Genomic DNA, 20,994 nt, shown 5'->3' on the forward strand with positions numbered 1-20,994 from the left:
GTTTGTTTCCTGCAATTAAGAATTCCTCATATCAGTGGGGTCATATGATACATGTCTTTCTCTGTTTGACTTATTTCACTCAACATAATACCCTCCAGTTCCATCCACGTCGTTGCAAATGGCAAGATCTCATTCCTTTTGATGGCTGCATAATATTCCATTGTGTATATATACCACATCTTCTTTATCCGTTCATCTGTCGCTGGACATCTTGGCTCTTTCCATAGTTTGGCTATTGTGGACATTGCTGCTATAAACGTCGGGGTGCACGTACCCTTTCGGATCTTCCAGGGGAGAATTTATTGTGTGTGTGTGTGTCTGTTTTGTTGGTAACTGGAATGAAGAACCTCCTGGTTCCTTTCAGAGTGGGGCAGAATGGTTCCTTTGGTTGCAGAGTTTCTCAGACTCAGGACTACGGACATCTTGAAAATGGCAGACACTGTTGTGGGGGCCTATGCTGTGCCGTATAGAATATTTAGCAGCATTCTTGGCCTCTACCCACCAGATGCCAGTCGTAGAATACCCCTTCAGTTGTGACAGCCGGACCTGTCTGTGTTGCCAGTGTCCCCTGAGGGAGTAAAACCAACCTAGATTGAAAAATCATTGGTTTAAGGTGGTTGGTTGGTTAAGACCATGATGGCCATGGTGAAGCAAGTAAGAACACCTAACAGACTCACAAAATCAGATAGGCTGTGTATTTCTTTGTGGGTATTATTAGACTCTGACTCCTTTGCGGGTTCAGCAGCAGTGCATAATACTAAACACTGAGAAATCCGATACACCAAATTTCACTTCAAAATTGTTTTATTTTGGGCGCCTGGGTGGCTCAGTTGGTTAAGCGACTGCCTTCGGCTCAGGTCATGATCCTGGAGTCCCTGGATCGAGTCCCACGTCGGGCTCCCTGCTCAGCAGGGAGTCTGCCTCTCTCTCTGACCCTCCCCCCTCTCATGCTCTCTATCTCATTCTCTCTCTCAAATAAATAAATAAAATCTTTAAAAAAACAAAAACAAAAAACAAAATTGTTTTATTTTTTTGAGAAGGTATTATAAGCACTGGTTAAAAAGACAGAGCACAAAATGGTATAGTCTTTCCACTCCCCCAGAGAACCCCAAGTTCTTTTCTTGGAAACAGCCATCATTGATAATTTCCTGTGTGCCTTTTCTGAGAGATTCGTGTATCTCTGTTTATGTGTATGTGTATTTCCTGAGGACTAGCATGTGCTGGGCCCTGTGTGGACTGCTTTACATGTATTATCTCATTTAATCCTCCTGATAAGGAAATCGTGCCTTCGAGATGTTGGGTTACTTGCTCAAAGTCAAGCTGTAGTGAGTGAGTGGTCCTGCTGCATTCAAATTGAGGGCCTTCTTATTTTGGAGACTTTGTTGTTTTTATTTATTTACTTATTTTATTTTATTTTTGACTTTGTTTTTAATTGGCTATATTGCCTCCCAGGGAGCAGTAATTACCACAAACATGAAATAGTATTTTATAAATTTTAATATTCAGAGTTAATTTATCCAGTAACTACCAAAATGATTGTGGAAATGTTCCTATCTTAATAAAATATATCGTCAAAATACCATATATTAAAATCTAAGTGGTCTTCTTAAGGTAATCGTAAAAAGATATTTTAGCCGTTGTGAGCTTAAGGCCAACATTCTGCAGAATCGGAATTAAAGTCATAAGCTGAAAGTATTGCTGAGCTTTTGGTGTTGGTGGTTAGCTATGAGAAAAATTTTGGACTAGTTGGGCTTGGAAACATTACTTATTTTTTTAAAGTAGTCTCCACACTCAGCAAGGAGCCCATTGGGGGTCTTGAACTCATGACCCTGAGCTCGAGAGTCAGATGCTTAACCAGCTGAGCCACCAAGGCGCCCCTTGGACTAGTTGGACTTACTCTACTCTTACCGTACTAAGTTTTATGATATGACAAGCATTTATAAGGAATACGAGGAAGTTTTTGCACTTTTTTTTTTAAGATCGCTTGAGGGTGTTTTTTTTTTTTTTTTTTAAAGATTTTATTTATTTGAGAGCGAGAATGAGAGACAGCATGAGAGGGAGGAGGGTCAGAGGGAGAAGCAGACTCCCCGCTGAGCAGGGAGCCCGATGCGGGACTCGATCCCGGGACTCCAGGATCATGACCTGAGCCGAAGGCAGTCGCTTAACCAACTGAGCCACCCAGGCGCCCTGTTTTTTTTTTTAACATTGGTAGAATAAATTTTTCAAGAGTTAGGGTCTCGTAGGCACCTGTCATTCCTGAACTAGGAAGAATTTTTTTATACAGTAGCAATAAAATAATTGAGCTGCTTTTACTGTAGAAATTTTGATTGTGTATTTTAAAGTAATCTGGAAATTCCCAAATCTTCATCTCCTTGACTACACATAATAAGTAGGTTGTTGTGATGAGTTAGTTAAGTGTGGTTCTTAGACTTAATGTGCAGTGGAATCACTTGGGGAAATACAGATTCCTGGTCTCATCCCCAAAGAGTCTACGTATCTTGATGCCCAGGACAATCCACTTTTTAAAGGAGTTCTGTGGGTGGCTGTGAAGCCAGGGGTTCAGAGCCATACTGCAGTGGGTGCCCTGAGCTCTTTCCCCTGGAGGGCTCCCTGCAGTTCCTGGTTTTGTGCCGGGCTGTTTCATTAGCAGCCCTGGTGTTGGTAGGATATTCAAAGAATACGCTTAAAAGGAGGAGTTTGAAAGATTTAATATTTCTTGGCTTTTCTAGAATATATTGACACTCTGACATACAATTCCATTAACAATTTTTTTTTTTTAAAGATTTTATTTATTTGTCAGAAAGAGACAGAGAGCACAAGCAGGGAGAGCGACAGAGGCAGAGGGAGAAGCAGGCTTCCCGCTGAGCGGGGAGCCCAATGGCGGGACTCGATCCCAGGACCCTGGGATCATGACCCGAGCTGAAGGCAGACGCTTAGCCGACTGAGCCACCCAGGCGTCCCCCATTAACAATTTTAAACAAGCAAAAATAGAATAATTGATTTTTGACGGGAATACCCTAGTGATAAAAGATTCTGGGTGATGAACATAGTGTTTATATATATATACACACATATATATATATTTTTAAGTAGGCTCCATGCCCAGTGTGGAACCCAGCACGGGGCTTGAACTCACAACCCCAAGATCAAGATGTGAGCTAAAATCAAGAGTTGGATGCTCCACCAACTGAGCCACCCAGGTGCCCCTTAATAGATTTTTTAAAAAAGATTTTATTTATTTATTTTAGAGAGAGAGTGCGCGAGAGCCTGTGTGTGCTTGAGAGCGTGCCCAGGAGCCGGGTGCGGAACAGAGGGAAAGGGAGGAGGAGAAAGCAGACTCCCCCCTAGGGGTGGAGCTTGACATGGTAGATCTCAGGACCCATGAGATCATGACCTGAGTCAAAAGGAAGAGTCGGTCGCTTAACCAACTGAGCCCCCCCTTAATAGATGCTGTTAATATTCTTTTTTTTAAGATTAAAAAAATGTTTTTAAGGAATCTCTACACCCAACATGGGGTTTAGACTGACAGTCCCTAGATCAGGAGTCATGGGCTCTACCAGCTCAGTAGGTAACAGGTGCCTCTTTTTTTTTTTTTTTCTAAAGATTTTATTTATTTCACAGAGAGAGACACAGCGAGAGAGGGAACACAAGCAGGGGGAGTGGGAGAGGGAGAAGCAGGCTTCCCGCGGAGCAGGGAGCCCGATGCGGGGCTCGATCCCAGGACCCTGGGATCACGACCTGAGCCGAAGGCAGACGCTTAACGGCTGAGCCTCCCAGGTGCCCCGGTAACAGATGCCTCTTTAACTATTAATATTCTTAATAGTTGTTAACTCATATGGAAGAAAATGTTTAAAAATATGGAAATGGAGGAGAAGTCTAAAAGTAAATTTATATTGCATCATACTAATAATCATTTAACAGTCTGGGAATTTTTATATCCAGAAATAAATTCCTCTGTTATAGAAATAGTGGAGCCTACTACATGTTTTACTGAATATGCTGTCAGAAAAAAAGCGAAGTGAGGGGCGCCTGGGTGGCTCAGTCTATAAGCGTCTGCCTTCGGCTAGGGTCATGATCTCAGGGTCCTGGGATCCAGTCCTGCAGCAGGGAGCCCGCTTCTCCCTCTCCCACTCCCCCTGCTTGTGTTCCCTCTCTCGCTGTCTCTCTCTCTCTGTCAAATAAATAAAATCTTAAAAAAGAAAAAAGCATAAGTGAAACAAATACTGTGATTGAGGGAGGGGTGTTGGATAATTAACTACATTCCCTGTAGGGGGGAAATTGCGTATCTGACATGTGGCATCACAGAATCTACAGTGTATATATACGGCAAATCATTATGTTGTATGCCTTAAAAGTACACAGTGTTATGTGTCAATTGTATCTCAGTGAAACTGGGGGAAAGTCTGTTAATTTTTTTTTACAGATTTTATTTATTAGAGAGAGAGCGAGTGCAATTTGTGGGGGGAGAGGGAGAGGGCAAAGCTGACTCTTCGCTGGGTCCCAGGACCCCAGGATCATGACCTGAGCCAAAGGCAGGCACTTAAACTGACTGAGACACGCAGACGCCCCGATGGGGGAAAGTCTTAATATTTCAGTGAATAAGTGAATTTTCTTAACATTAGGGAGTAAATGACTTTTAAGTAATAATTTGTCATTCAGTGAATATTTTTGATAATGCAATTAAATTTAGTTTTTTTATAAACAACAGTAGTTTAATTTTCTATAAACTACTTCAGAATGAAACATACTTCATTAGTCTTTTTTTTTTTTTTTAAGATTTTATTTATTCATTTGAGACACAGAGAGAGAGAGAGCATGAGCAGTGGGAGAGGCAGAAGCAGGCTTCCCGCTGAGCCAGGAGCCCGATGTGGGGCTCAATCCCAGGACCCCAGGATCATGACCTGAGCCGAAGGCAGATGCCCAACCATCTGAGCCACCCAGGCACCCCTACATTAGTCTTTTGTAATGGATGATCTCACTTTCTAAAATGCTGCTGAGCATATTAAAAGGTTGAAGTAAATTCTATAATCTGTAGATATTAGTACCTAGTATAGTCTGCATTTGCTGTAGTACTACCAGAGTATATAGTTTTATTATGTAGTTTCTGTGTTAATACACATTGTATTTCGGGATACTTCTGTAGTTGATCATGAAATGCAGATGCCTTGATTATTAATAGAGTGGTATCTGGTGTAGGAAACCTGGAAATTGGTCGACTATCACTATATTGCTGCTTTCTGATTTCCTTTTCTCAGGTGGAGTATTCGTTTACATTATCAAGATGAGTTTCAGTCCTTGGATTACTTGTTTTTGGGTCCTTCAGTGCAAGTTTTTGTTTTTTGTTTTTTTGAGGGGGATATACTAATTTTATGGTTAACTAGTGTGAATGTGTTCTTGCTTCAAGCAAGTGAATGCCAAGTGTTCTTTTGTTTTAATGGACTCAGTTCCATTCAGGATGAAAAGTTTTGCCTTTCTTAATTATTGAGAAATATTTTTGTTAGAATTTGAAACGTGAAATGACCTCCAAGGTTCTCTTTAATGCCATCTTTGATTGGTTTGTAGGAAATAACTTCTGAGAGAAAAAGGCATAGAATATGCGTATGGAAACAGTCTGGCAAGGTAAACATAGTGTCGTTATATCAGGTTGATGGCGTTCAGATACAGTAAAGTACAGATAAGAAAAAGGAAACATTTTGCAAATTATGGTAATGAACAGATGAGAGGATAAGAATGAAATGCCTATTTAGGAAATAAGATACATGCACGTTAAAATACAGCATTATAAATTTTTCCCCCTAGTGCACAGTAGTATTAGCCTTATTCAGGTAAGTCAGACATTTTTATCAGTGCTGTTCCCTCGTCAGATTTTGGCACTCCTGAGAAACAGCTGGGGGAAAATACCGTAATTTTTTGTTGTTGCTGTAGAGATGTATACCTCTTTTTAAGATGTGCAGTTCTAGAAAATATGTGAAAAGTTAATTTGTTAGGAGGAAATTTTCCTTTTATTTATGCTTTCTGTCGGTGCCTAATAACTTAGAAAAACTGCTCCTGCTCCTTCTCGACTCTTCTCCAGCTTTCTTGTCCATGTCCCTGTTGGTTAGGGGTCTGTTAAAAGTGTAAACAACAAAGAACCTATTTAAATTTTTACCTGGCAGTGAAAGTTTTTAAAGCTGTTTTTGCTTTAATCTTATAAAGTAAGCATTGCTTTTTTTTTTTTTTTAAGATTTTATTTATTTATTTGACAGAGAGAGACACAGCGAGAGAAGGAATACAAGAAGGGGGGGTGGGAGAGGGAGAAGCAGGCTTCCTGCGGAGCAGGGAACCCAACGTGGGGCTCGATCCCAGGACCCTGGGATCATGACCTGAGCCGAAGGCAGACGCTTAATGACTGAGCCACCCAGGTGCCCCAAGTAAGCATTGCTTTTAAAGAACAACTAATCACATTTAGGATTTTTTCCTAAATGTCCTTTATGTTAGGAGGCACTGTGTGGATTTGCTTTTGAATGTGCTCACATCTTAACTGTGTGTTGTCATTTTTTTTTTTTTTTAAAGATTTTATTTATTTGACAGAGAGATAGCGAGAGCAGGAACACAAGCAGGGGGAGTGGGAGAGGGAGAAGCAGGCTTCCCGCCGAGCAGGGAGCCCGATGTGGGGCTCGATCCCAGGACCCTGGGATCATGACCCGAGCCGAAGGCAGACGCTTAACGACTGAGCCACCCAGGCGCCCCGTCATTTTCTTATTCTTACGTCTGGTGTACGTATTAGAGTTTCGGTTTCAAGACAGTGGGATGCTAGGTGAAGAGTTTTTATGCACAGCATAGAAAGCACGGTCTGTAAGAGGAATATTGGTAAACTGGGCATTACCAACTTTAAAAACGTAAGTTTGCGAGAGACAAATGGAAAGGCAAGCTACAAACTGGAAGAATGTATTTGCACACTGCATATCTGGCAGAGAATCGATTGGTGTAGAATATATAAAGAACTCTCAAAACTCAGCAAAGGAAAACAGTCCTTTTAGAAAATGAACAGGAGATGTGAACAGACATTTTAGGTGGTGCATGAGCGAATGAAAAGATTATTAGACATTAGGGAAATGCACGTTTAAACCACACTAAGTTGTCACTCCATACCTACTACAACAGCTAAAAACCCAAACAAACCACCACATGCTGTCCAGTGGATGCAGAGGAACTTGATCTGTTACACATTGCTGGTGGGAATGTGAAATGGTGCAGCCACTGTGGAGAAAGTTTGTAGTTTCTTGTAAAACTGAGCATGCACTTACCTTACCACCCATCAAGTGCACATTTGGGCGTTTAGAGAAATGAAACTTACGTCCTTGTAAAAACCTGTATGTGAACAGTCATAGCAGCTTATTAGTAATAACTAAAAACTGGAAGACGACCCAGATAGCCTTCCGTGGGTGAATAAACTGTGGTACATCATACCGTGGAGCATACTTCTCAGCAATGCAAATAAACACTACTGATGCACAAAACAACTTGGATGCTCTCAGGGGAGTTACACTGAATGAAAGAAAACTGATCTCAAAAGGTTACATACTGTATGATTCCATTTATGTAAAATTCTTTTTATTGTAAAAAACACAAAATTGGCCATCTTAACTATTTTTAAGTGTACAGTTCGGTAGTGTTAAGTGCATGCACATTGTTGTGGAATAGATCTCCAGAACTTTTTTATCTTGAGAAACTGTAACTGTTTACCCATTGAACAACAACTGTCCCTTTCCCCTTTCTCTTGCCCCTCGCTCGTAACCATCATTTTACTTTCTGTTTTTGTTAATTTAATAACTTTACCTCCTTTCAGTGGAATCATACAGTATTTGTCTTTTTTTTGTTGTTGTTGTTGTTCAAAGTATTTGTCTTTTTCTGACTGAGTTATTCATTTAGTGTGATGTCCTAAAGGTTTATCCATTCTGTAGCCTGTGATACGGGGTCCTTCCTTTTTAAAGCTACATCATGTTCCGTTGTGTCTGCCTTATGTTGTTTATCCATTAGTCCATAGGTGTACAGTTGGGTCACTTGCTGCTAGGAACATGGCTGTGCAAATATCTCTTCAAGATCCTGCTTTCAGTTTTTTTGGCTATAAATCCCGAAGTGGGATTGCTGGATCATATGGTAGTTCTGTTTTCTTTCTTTTTTTTTTTTTAATAGACTTTATTTTTAGAGCAGTCTAGGTTCACAGCAAATTTGAGCAAGCGCTGCAGAGATTTCTCATACACTCTCTGCCCACACATATGCATAGTCCCCCTCCCCTGAAGATCAGCACCCTCCACGAGTGGTGCCTGAGTCACAGTTGATAAGCTGACGTTGAGTAGTTCTGTTTTTAATGTTTTTGAGGAACCTCCATATTTTCTGTAGTGGTAACACTATTTTACATTCCCACCAACAGTGCACAAGGGTTCCAAATTCTCTGCATCCTCGCCAACACTTGTTACTACCTTTTTGTTTGTTTTGAACTGTAGCCGTCCTGATGGGCATTAGATGATCTCTTACAGTTTTGATTTGCATTTCTCTGATGATTCGTGATGTTGAGCAACTTTTCATGTGCTCATTGGTCCTTTGAATAATCATCTTTGGAGAAATGTCCTTTCAAGTGTTTACCCATTTTTAACCGGGTTATTTGATTTTTTGTTAAATTGTGTGAGTTCTTCATGTACTCTTGGATATTAACCCTTTATTAGGTAATAAATATGATTTACGAGTATTCTCCCATTCCATAGGTTGCCTTTTCACTCTGGATTGTGTCCTTCGGCGTACAAAAGTTTTCAAGTTTGGTGCTCCATTTGTCTGTTTTTGCTTTTGTTGTCTGTGCTTTTCGGTGTCGTACCCAGGAGTCCATTGCCAAGCCTGGTGTCATCAGGCATTTCTCCTGTGTGCTCTCCTAGTAGTTCTGTAGTTTCAGGTCTTATGTTTAGATCTTTTATCCATTTTGTACACAGTGTAAGATAAGGGTTCAACTTAAATCTTTGGCACACAGATATCCGGTTTTCTCATCACCTTTTTTTTTTTTTAAAGATTTTATTCATTTATTTGACAGAGAGAGACACAGCGAGAGAGAGCGCACAAGCAGGGGGAGCAGCAGAGGGAGAGGGAGAAGCAGGCTTCCCGCCGAGCAGAGAGCCCGATGTGGGGCTCCATCCCAGGACCCTGGGATCATGACCGGAGCCGAAGGCGCCCCTCTCATCACCGTTTGTTGAAGAGACTGCCCTTTCCCACACTGAATCATTTTGATACCCGTATAGAATTATTGAAATGATGCAATTATGGAGATAGAAAATGGATTGCTAGTGGTTTTCAGGGATTAGGGACAATGGTGGTGTGTGGCTATGGGGTTGTGGGAGCAGGAGGGGTCTTTGTGGTAACGGGACAGTTTTGTATCTTGTAGTGGTTACACAAATCTGCAAATGTGATAGAATTGTAAAGAGCTGGTAGAAACACTGAGTGATGAAATCTGTGTAGTGATGCAGGATGTCAGCACTGGGGAGAAACTGGGTAAAGGGTATAGGAAGCCTTTCTGTACTTTGTTTTCTGTTGTCCTATAGATTTGTACTTCAAAATAAAAAGTTTTTAAAATGTCACTTGTAGCCAAAGCATTTTTATCAATGTTTTTTCATGTAGAGAACTCCCATTTTAAACTTACTATTCATAGTTGCAAGCAACAACTAATTGCCACATTAACACTTTCAAGGAACAGGAAGTTGAAAGAGAAATCTATAGTTTGACATAGAAATTCCATCTTAATTTTAAGTAATCCTTACTTAAACGTCTTGTGCTGCCATTTGAAGATGAAAGAAAAATATACAAGTTGATTTATTGAGCTCTTGTGTGCAGTTGCGCTGAGAAATGTTGGGGGATGCAAAGACAACGTGGGATTCCTACCTTGAGGTGTTGTATGTTGTAGAGGTTGACGGACATGTAAACAAAAGTTTGTGGAAGGGAGAGTGATTAATTACGGGGGAGGGGGCACAGTGAGGTGTCAAGGAAGGCTTCCTAGGAAAAGGGCTAAATTTGGATACATCAGAATCAAGGTGTCTGTTCCCTTACATTCTCTTAAGAGCATTAGGTTATACACTTTTAAGAAATCCTTTTTATCATGTAAAGAAAATAGTAATTAGAATAAATTGGCATGATGGGCTGAAATTTAAAGTTGAAAGATTTAAAACAAATAGGTGTTTCTGAGGGACAACTAACTCTGTTGACGATTTCCAAGAGTCTGAACACAACTTTGAAGGGATGGCAGCAATTTGTAATTTAAAAAAGCTTTAAAGGACCTAAGACTGCTCACTTCACCGCTCTAGAAACTTATTTAAGAGAGGAGGACGGGAAGGAAGCAAATCACTGAGTGCTTGTCACGTACTCTTCCTGATCCCAGGACTTTCCATTTGTGGTCACATTCAGTTTTCACAGCAGATCTTTGAAGTAAATGTTACCACCTTTTTGAGATAAGGAAATTGAGGTTTATATTATATCTGGTAATTTCCTTAACTAACCCTGATGGAGCTGGGTGGCAGAAATAGGTCTGTCTGCTGATGAAACCTGAGCCCTTCCCTGAGCAGTGGCTTAAGACTCCTTTGACAGTTTAATGAGTTAAAGACTATCTCCTGAGAGAAGTGTACCTACACAAATTTGGGTATAATTTCAGAGTATTCTGATCGCTTGAGTGAAGTTCATTTGTATATATGTAATGCTGTGTCTTAACATCATTCAGCAAATTTGATAACCTGTTTTTTGTGCTGTAGGGATGCCAGATGAATACAGTATTGTTCTTATGTTCCAGGAACTTGTATTTTGTAGAAAATCCTGTAAGAGAGCTGCTTTAAAGTATTGGAGAAGGTCAGGGAATGATTACTTCTGCCTGTCTGGTTCATGGAAGGCTTTGAGGAGTTGGCAGCATTTGACTTTAAAAGCATATGTAAAATTTGATGACACAGAAATAAAGTATTTAACATTCAGGGAAAAGAGCAAGCAAGACAGAAGGTGTGTACTGAAAACAATTCATTGTGGTTGGAACATATGATAAACTGATCTAGTGGGAAAACAATATCTGGAAAGCCTGGTATTTGTGGAAAATTTAAAAAATGTTGGAAGTTTTATTCTATTTGAGGGGGGGAGAAGTGATGTGGTCAAAGTGCGTTGGACCCGTGCTTCTCAAATTATCTGTGATGAAAGCCCAGCTCTAAGGAAAATTCTAATTCATTATGTAATGATATTTAGAAAAATAAAATGAGTTATTAGAGAAATTAAATTAAAAAGACATAAATTTGAGCCCATCCTTTATAATATTAGGTTCGTACGAAGTGACTGTCAAATTGCCGTATGAGCTTCTGAATCTTTGCTCTGGCTTCACATGTCACAGACCAGTAATGGTTTGGTGGATCGGCACCTATTAATGGAGCGTATTTTGAGTATCACTGCTCTGGAAAGGGTGCAGGATGATGTTGAGACTACATTCTCTCCATGAGGGCGGAGATATTTATTCAAGTGTAATTAACATACAGTGTTGTGTTAGTTCCAGGCGTACAGTATAGTGATTCAACACTCCTATACATTCCTCAGTGCTCATCAGGAGAAGTGTGCTCTTATCCCCAGTATCTATTTCCCTCATCCCCCACTGAGCACAGAGACTCTTGTTTTTGCCTATTAACTGACATCACAGATGCCTACAAGGGTGACTGAAACTTAGCAGGCAACCAATAAATAGGTATTGAATGGATTAGAACTATTATACTAGATTTTTTTTCCCCCTGAGGACTTAAGGACATGTGAACTAAATCTTTTAAGGTAGAAAGTAAAAGAAGATACTTCCATTTAGTAAACATTTAATTCCTTCTGTATGCGTGGCCCTAGGGATAAATGATACAATCCCTGGCTTCCCTTTCTAGTGGGGAAGGCAAAGTTTTACAGACAAATATTGGTTAATAATTAGATATTTCACACATCAGTATAGACATTGTTGCCCTTTTTACAAGTATAGCTTTGACCAAATGACTCTTGTTGGAACGCCTTCTGTGTCTCAACAGGGTTCTAATTTTTTCTCTCAAGGCAATTTCTTTAATGGACAGTTCTATCTACTATGGCTATAGTTTTCCCAATTCTTAATAATTTATAAATTGCCACAAAAATTAAAGGTTGTGCGTGCCGGCCCCCCCCAGCTTCTGGCTTTTCTCTACCTTTTTTTTTTTTTTTTAAATGTCTTCAGAGATTCTCTCTGGTCTTCTTTCTACCTTAGCTATCTTAGGCTTTCTAACCCAGGTGGCTGACCACATTTTCCAGAAGAGGAAACTAGGTTTGACTTATTCACAATAGCAAAACCAAGACAACTAGATTTCATTAATCTCTGAGCCTGTCTTTAACAGTATTTAAATTAGATCTACATAGAGAATATAAAAATGAGTTGATTCAGTTATCCCTTTTCTACTTAAGTCTTGGGGTGTCTCTGGGGTCATATATTCCTTTGATTTTTTTACTTTTTTGAGGGTGAGTCAGATGCATTTAAAGTAAATCTTAGGTAACCTAAATCAAGATATTAGAGGAAAATGTCATATGTATGTTTTAAAAGAACTTTACTAATTACAAATGAACATAATTATTGTAGATTTAGAAAAGATAAAACGTGATAGAAATATCAGCCATCCCTTTAAAGCTTCTGTTAACATTTGATTATTTTTGTTGTATTTTGCCTTTTTAGTAAACTAAAATTCTGGAAGGACCTTTAGTGTTAAGAATTTTAGTGAAAATCATACTCTTTGAAGTTGAGTTCATTGAAATTCCTTTTATATACTTGATTCTCTTTAAGAAACCTAGCCCAAGATCAAGAAGATGTTTTTCCAAATTCATTTAGCAAGTAAATGGCAGCAATAGGTTTCAAACCCAGGTCACCTTATTACTAAGACTACTGCTTTTTAATGTAATAGCACGTTGTGTGTTAAATTCTGAAAACTTTGTGACTTTCGGAAGGTAAATTACTGTTGCTCATGGCCTCACCTGATATTTTGGGTTTGTTTCTCATCTTTTGTGTTGGAGGATTCTAAAACTAAAATGTCTGTTTCAAGACTTATGTAGAGAGGGATGTTACTCTGAGACTTTCCATAATACTCTTTTACCCTAGGTAAGTAGAGGATAATATATGTATATTTTTTTATTTAGCAGTGCATAGCGTAGTTTATATTGTCATCATTAGAAGTCTAGGACTTTAGAATGTGCTAACATCTTTTTTGAAACTGCTGTGAACATTTATGTTGTGGTGGTTCCCCTGGGAAATACTGTATTTTCAGCGTCTTCTCTGGTTGTTTCTACATCTCTCCCTTAGGATTATACCCTTGCTGCTGCTTCTACCCTTAGCATTTGCTTGGTGGAAACAGAACAAAACTGTCATCCAGTTTGGCTTATATTTAACTCTTGCAGGTGCAGCAGTGGCCTGGGTGAGAGTGCTGTATTTCCTGCCGCTCTCTTCGGGGTCCAAGGCATATGGTGCATGGCTGTTGGGGAAGCAATACCACTGTGATAGGGTTTTTTCTTCTTTTTTTAAACTTTTAATTTTAGAACAGTTTTAGATTTATAGAAAAATTGCAAAGATAGTACGGGGAGAGTTCCTATATACTCTGTACCCAGCTCCCCTGTTGCTGACATCTTAGGTTAGTATAGTACATTTGTTACAGCCAGTGAACCCGTACTTACACGTTATTAACACAAGTCCATACTTCAGTTTTTCATCGTTTTTACCTGCCATCCAGGACACCACATGGCATCTAGTTATCATGTCTTCCTAGTTTTCTAGGAAGTGTGCTCTGTTCTGTGAATTTTCTGTTCTCAGAGTTTTCTTGTTTTTCATGGCTTTTACAGTTTTGAGGCATACTGGTTAGGTATATTATAGAATGTCCCTCAAATTGGCTTTGTTTAATGTTTTTCTCATGATTTGACTGGGGTCATGGGTTTTCAGGAAGAATGCCTCAGACCGGTGGCCCATGGTAACCACATGACAGCACTGATTGTGTGAACCTTGGTCACTTGGTTAAGGCAATGTTGGTCAGGTTTCTCACTGTAAAGTTAGTTTTCCCCCTTTCCTGCCCTTTTCTTTGTAAGCTGTTCAGTCCAGCCCACACTCATGTGGGAAGGAGGGACTAGGCCCCCCACCTCATGTCAGAGAGAATATTTACTTAATGTTATTTGGAATTCTTCTATGAGGAAGACTTGTCACTTCTCCCCCATTTATTTGTTAATTCCGTCATCTATTGTGTATAGACCTGTGTGTGTGTGTGTTTAAATTTTAAGTAGGCTCCACAACCAGTGTGGGGCTTGAACTCCTGACCCTGGGGTAAAGAGTCACAGGTTCTACCGACTGAGCCAGCCAGGCGCCCACAGACTTGGATATTTTATTTCCTACTTTGGGTTAAAATCTGTATTAGTAGGGCTCTCCAGAGAAATGGCACCGATAGGAAGGGGATGTGTATGTGTATGTGTATCTGTATGTGACAGTAGAGGCTAGCTCTTCCAAGATCTGCAGGGTGGCCTGGAGTTCTAGGGAAGAGCTGATGTTGCATTTCGACTCTGGGGGCAATGTGCTGGCAGAATTTCCTCATGGGGGAGGTCAGTCTTCTAAAAAAAAATTAGGGCCTTCAGCTGACTGGATGAGGCCCACTTACATTATGGAGGGTAATCAGCTTTACTCAGAGTTGACTGATTTAGGGACGTTTGGGTGGCTCAGTCGGTGAAGCGTCTGCCTTCGGCTCAGGTCATGATCCCGGGGTCCTGGGATCGAGCCCCGCATCGGGCTCCCTGCTCGGCGGGGAGTCTGCTTCTCCCTCCCCGTCTGCTGCTCTTCCTGCTTGTGTTCCCTCTCTCTCTGTCAGATAAATAAATAAAATCTTAAAAAAAAAAAAAAGGTTACTGCTTTAAATTGTGATCGTGTCTGAAAACTACTTTCACAGAAACACCTGGAATAGTGTTTGATCAAATACCTGTGGCCTGGTCAAGTTGACACATAAAATGAACTGTCACATGTTTTATTTCTTAGGTCATTTATTTTGTTCTCACATTGTTCCAGCGTTGGTCATTGAGAGTTCTTTCAGGTTGTCTGGTGTTCCTTTGACATGCACTCATCTTTTTAATTTTTGAGCACTTCCTTATTTTCTGATGACTCGAGAATGTATCAGATGTGTCTTGTATCCTCTCTAGCCCAGCCCAAGAATCAGCTGCTTTTCCAAGAATGTGAAATGTGGTATCTAGAAACCCAGGTCTGGGCGTTGGAAGTGCTTGTTGCTCCTGGAGGGTCATTTCTTTATAGGAGGAGGTGGGCCCTCTGTGCACGCACACTTACCTGGGTGTGTATGTACGTACCTACAGTTTCTGTAGTCCATCTGTGTCTCTGCCAGGCCCCACCTCGCTTCCTCCTGATGTTTCCAACTCTGAGGAAAGTACCAGCATGTCCCTTCTTGTTTCTGTCTAGCTCCCCTCTCTGACATCGAGAAACCAGCCCCTATCACTTAGGTGAAAGCAGTTCGAGAATTGCTGACTCTCCCCTCGTGGGGACAGATGGACAACAGGGGTGCAGCGCTTATGCACAGTTCTTGTCCTTACGTTTTCAGTTGAGAGTCACAACTTGGTTCCAGCGTTACTTAGGTCTGCTCCTTTCCCTGCCACCCCTTCAATGAGGTTTTGTCATGCATTAGTGATAGTTAATCATTCGTCATAGTCTCCGTTCCATTCTTGTTGATTTTTCAAATTGATTTTGCATACGTCACAGTTCATTCTTTGAGGTAGACATTTCCTTGGGTTTGACAAGTGCATAAAATCACATATCCACCACTGCAGGACCCTAAGACTAGTTGTATTACCTAAAATTCCCCCAGATGTCCCCACTGCAGTCAGTCACTCCCCACTCCACCAGTCCTGGCTGACACTGATCTGTTTTCTGTCCCTATAGTTTTGCCCTTTCCAGAATATCATATGCAGCTTCTAGGGTCTGGCTTCTTTCACTTAGGAGTGTGCATTTAACATTCATCCACGTTGGGCGCCTGGGTGGCTCAGATGGTTAATTAAGCGTCTGCCTTCGGCTCAGGTCACGATCCCAGAGTCCTGGGATCGAGTCCCGCATCCGGCTCCCTGCTCAGCAGGGAGCCTGCTTCTCCCTCTGCCTCTCTCTCTCTGTCTCTTATGAATAAATAAAATCTTTAAAAAAAAAAAATTCATCCACGTTGTTGCATGAATCAGTAGCCTGTTCCTTTTTATCACTGAGTTGCATTCCCTTGTATACCCTTTTGCTGTGTGCATTCCTTTGGACCACAGTTTGCCTATCCATTCCCATGTTGGAGGATATCTTGGTGTTTCCCAGTTTTTAGTGATTATGAATGAAGCTGCTGCAAACATTTGTGTACACATTTTTGTGTGAATAGAAGTTTTCTTCAGTTCACTTGGATAAATACGAAGGAGCATGATTGCTGATTGTATGGTGTAAGACTATGTTTAACTTGATAAGAAACTGCCAAATTGTCTTCTAAAGCCGCTATACCCCACATTTTATTTTAAACACGTACCATCTTAATGCTTTGTTCTTAATCTTGATTTTTCAGTGTAGCCATTTTTTTTTTTTTTTTTTTGAGGGCGAGAGGTGGGTGAGAGGGGAAGGGAGCATCTTTTTTTTTTTTTAAAGATTGATTAGAGCGCATGTGTGGGAGAGTGCGGTGGGGGAGGGGGAGGGCAGAGGGAGAGAGAATCCCAAGCGAACTCTGTGCCCAGTGCAGAGCTGGACCCAGGGCTCAAGCCCATGACCCTGAGATCGTGACCTGAGCCGAAATCAAGAGTCGGACACTTAACCGACTGAGCCACCCAGGTGCCCCTCATGTATTTGCACATGGAGAACTTAATTTTGTTCTTTGAAATCTACACAGTATTCCACAGTACGGCTAAAACATAATTCTCTTTGTATTAAAACAATTCTTTAAATTATGAAAGTATTGCATATTCGTGGCAAAAAATACGAGTTCTGTCGAAGAGAGTATATTGAAAAGTAAGTCTCTCATCCACTTCTCCTTTCTCCATTCATTGGAAGGGAATTTAGAGTTCATGTGCGTGGTTACCACTATAATTTATATGAAAGATGAAGATTTTAATGTACTAACACTGCCTCCCTAATTCTTACTATATTTGTAGCTCTTCTACTGGTTGTTTTTATTACTGTTACTGAAGTGATTTATCAACCTTACATAGGAGTCCCTGCTATGAAAGATAAAGAAATTAGCTCACTTACCTTCAAGTGATTTTTTTTTTCTCCTACAGATTTTAATTATCATATTTTTATATTGTTAGGGTTTATAACATTTATATTCTCTTTTATAACTGAAATAGTCTTCTGGGCTTATCTAGTCTCAAAAAAGGAAAACCAGGAAATAGCATTTATATGATTATGTTAATGTATTCACTGGAATACCAAATAATGACTCTGGATCTAAAGAGGGAGGTATAAACTCTTGTCAGTGAAACTTTGTTAGAGAATTTGTAAGTCCCCAACCCAGGTCTTCCTTCTGCTCTCACTCAGATGTTTGGCTCCTACTCAGCCCCCATTTCCTCCTAGCTTATGCTGTCCTCGTTAGAGTATTTCCTAATTTATTTTTTATTTTTTAGAGAGGGAGAGAGGTGGCGGCGGAGGGGGGAGGTGTGTGTGCAGAGAGATCGAATCTTAAGCTGGCTACATTCCCAGTGTGGAGCCTGACGCCTGGCTCGATCCCACAAGCCTGAGATCATGGCCTGCGCTGAAATCCAGAGTCGGACACTCAACCAACTGAGCCACCCAGGCGCCCCTAGTATTTCTAAATTTTATAGAGTGTGTGGGTGGCAAACTGTGAGTCCTTGCATATTGAAAAATGCCTTTATTTTGTCCTAACATTTGATTGATAGGTTTTCTGGGAATTGTGGCTTCAACATCTTTTCTCCACAGAACTGGGCCGCCATGCCCCGTTGTCTGTGGTGACCAGAACTCCTCCTGAGCACACGGTCAGTCTCGTGTTTGTTCCTGTGGAGATGAGGTTGTCACTTTCTAAAGAGTTTCCTTTATACTTAGACTTACAGAATTTTACACATGGGTGTCTCTTAAATATAACATTTTTTCATTCATTGTTTTAGACTCTCAGTGGGCTCTTCTGGGTTGTGGTCTTAAGTCTGTCTTTAGCTCAGAAATATCCTTGTTTTGCTCTTTTGTCACCTTCTGCATTCTCCAGCAGAACCCATTCTTTGGAACTTCTACTAGTCAGGTGTTGGAGCTCCTTAATCTCTTTTCTTTGCCTCTTTATTTTCATATTGTCCATTTTCTATCTTTTGTTAATATATTTTGGAGATTTTCTCTACTTTCCCCCCTATGTTAGTGACTTGGATTTGTCATTTAGCTTGGCCACTTAATTTTTCATTTGGCAATTGTATTTCTAATTTCCAAGAACAACTTCTCTCCTTCCCCCCCCGCCCCGAGAAGTTTATTTTTTAAACAGATTTATTTTGATTTAATTTGCGTGCCATAAAATCTCCTCGGTGTAGGTGTATAATTCTGTACTTCTAGTACATTTAGAGTTGCAACCATCATCACAATATAATTTTAGAATGCTTCTACCACCACAGAAAGAAACCCTGTGCCTGTGAGTGGTCACCTTCCCAGCCCCAGTCAACTGCTGATTTACTTTTTGCCCCTGTGAATTTGCCTTTTCTGGACATTTCATGTAAATGAGATAATATAATATGTGCTCTTTTGTATATGGCTTCTTTCACTTGCCATATTATTTTTACGGTTGATCTGTGCTGTAGTATATTACATCTGTTGTTCGAGCATCATTTGTTGAAAACACTATCCTTTTGCTCTGAATTATCTTCGAACTTTTGTTGAAAATCTGTTGACCGACCTATTGTGCAGATCTCTTTGGGGATTCTCTAATTCTGTTACATTGGTCTGTATGCCTGTCCTTCAGCCACTATCATAGTTTTTTGGATATTGTTATATAGTAAGTCTTGAAATTGTGTGGTGGAAGCCTTCCAACTTTGTTTTTATTTTTAAAGGTTGTTTTGGAGTGTTGAGGTCTTTTCCAGTCAGTTGGATGACTTCCACAAAAGAGCCTGCCGTGATTTTGAGTGGAATTACAGTGAACATATAGGTTAATTTGCGGAGAGTTAACATCTTCACAGTCTGAGTCTTCCACCCTGCGAACGTGGCATACCTGTCCCATTTATTTAGGTCTTTTTACATTTTAGCTAAGTTTGTTGTTTTCCGTGTGTAGATCTTACACCTGCTTTATTGAGCGTATCCATCCATATTTCATGTTTTTTTAAATGTTGCCATAAGCTAAATCATCTAAGGGGCGCCTGGGTGGCTCAGTTGATTAAGCGTCTGCCTTCGGCTCAGGTCATGATCCCGGGGTCCTGGGATCGAGCCCCAGATCGGGCTCCCTGCTCTGCGGGGGGCCTGCTTCTCCCTCTCCCTCTGCTGCTCCCCCTGCTTGTGCTCTCTGACAAATAAATAGATAAAATCTTAAAAAAGGTTAAATCCAGCTAAAATTTTATTTTCCAATTATTCATTGCTTATATATAGAAATAAAACAGGGGCACCTGGGTGCCTCAGTTGGTTAAATGTCCAATTCTTGATTTAGGCTCAGGTCATGATCTCAGGGGGTTTTGAGATCGAGCCCCAGGTCGGGCTCTGTGCTGTGTGTGGCACCTACTTAAGATTCTCTCCCTCTCCGGCACCCCCCCCCTCCTCCCGCAGGCTATCTGTCTCTCTCTCAAAAAAAAAAAAAAAAAAAGTTTTGGGGCGCCTGGGTGGCTCAGTCGTTAAGCGTCTGCCTTTGGCCCAGGTCATGATCCCAGGGTCCTGGGATCGAGTCCCACATCGGGCTCCCTGCTCAGCGGGAAGCCTGCTTCTCCCTCTCCCACTCCCCCTGCTTGTGTTCCTGCTCTAGCTGTCTCTCTCTCTTCAAATAAATAAATAAAATCTTAAAAAAAAAAAAGTTTTTGTATTTTGACCTTGTGTTGTGCAGCCTTGCTAAATTGAGTTAGCTTTTTCACGTTTTCTGTAGGGGTTTCTGCATATGCAATGGTCTGCAAATCAGCACGGTTTTACTTCTTTGATTTCTGTGCCTTTTATTTATTTTTTTAAATTTATTTTAGAGAGAGAGAATGAGCAAGAAGAGGCAGAAGCAGACTCCGCTGCTGAGCAGGGAACCTGATGTGGGGCTCGATCCCAGGACCCTGGGATCATGACCTGAGCCGAAGGCAAACGCTTAACTGACTGGGCCACCCAGGCACCCCTATTTTTCTTATTACATTGCCTGTGATCTGCATTAGAGTGTTGCAAGTACAAGTAATGTGGTGATTTCTCCTTGATTTCATCTTTCTGAATCCAGATAGCAGTTGCTGTACTCTGTTCTTGAACTCTTAGCTCCAGGGCTGGTTGGGGTGGGGGTCAGTTCTGTATTTCTCTGGTGGTCTTCCTGGAGGTTCTTTCTTTAACTCATTCTTTTAGCCCTTCTCATAGTTTTGTAAGCACCCAATTCCTCATTGAATTCTTCTCCTTAAAACACCTAATCTATTTCCTGTTTTCGGCCCTGAACTTTGACCAATACACTTTAATATTTTTTTTTTATTCTTATGTTAATCCCCATACATTACATCATAAGTTCTAGATGAAGTGTTCCATGATTCATTGTTTGTGCATAACACCCAGTGCTCCATGCAGAACGCGCCCTCCTCAATACCCACCACCAGGCCAACCCATCCTCCCACCCCTCTCCCCTCTAGAACCCTCAGTTTGTTTTTCAGAGTCCATCGTCTCTCATGGTTCGTCCACCCCTCCGATTTCCCCCGCTTCATTCTTCCCCTCCCGCTACCTTCTTCTTCTTCTTTTTTTTTTCTTAACATATATTGCATTATTTGTTTCAGAGGTACAGATCTGAGATTCAGCAGTCTTGCACAATTCACAGCGCTTAACAGAGCACATAC

General features: G+C 40.8%; 1 protein-coding gene and 1 long non-coding RNA gene across 3 annotated transcripts in view; both read left to right on the plus strand.

Annotated features, from left to right (window-relative positions):
* UBE2G1 (ubiquitin conjugating enzyme E2 G1) overlaps positions 1 to 20,994 on the plus strand; it is a 103,459-nt gene that overhangs the window by 1,015 nt on the left and 81,450 nt on the right. The gene's annotated exons all lie outside the window — the stretch shown is intronic.
* On the plus strand, positions 4,802 to 9,602 carry LOC145717449 (uncharacterized). The gene is made up of 2 exons (XR_014140678.1): positions 4,802 to 6,410; positions 9,062 to 9,602. It is a non-coding gene; the product is annotated as an uncharacterized LOC145717449 (long non-coding RNA).

The sequence above is a fragment of the Leptonychotes weddellii genome, chromosome 15, assembly GCF_054177405.1.
Source record: "Leptonychotes weddellii isolate Sample4059 chromosome 15, ASM5417740v2, whole genome shotgun sequence".
Lineage (NCBI taxonomy): Eukaryota > Metazoa > Chordata > Mammalia > Carnivora > Phocidae > Leptonychotes > Leptonychotes weddellii.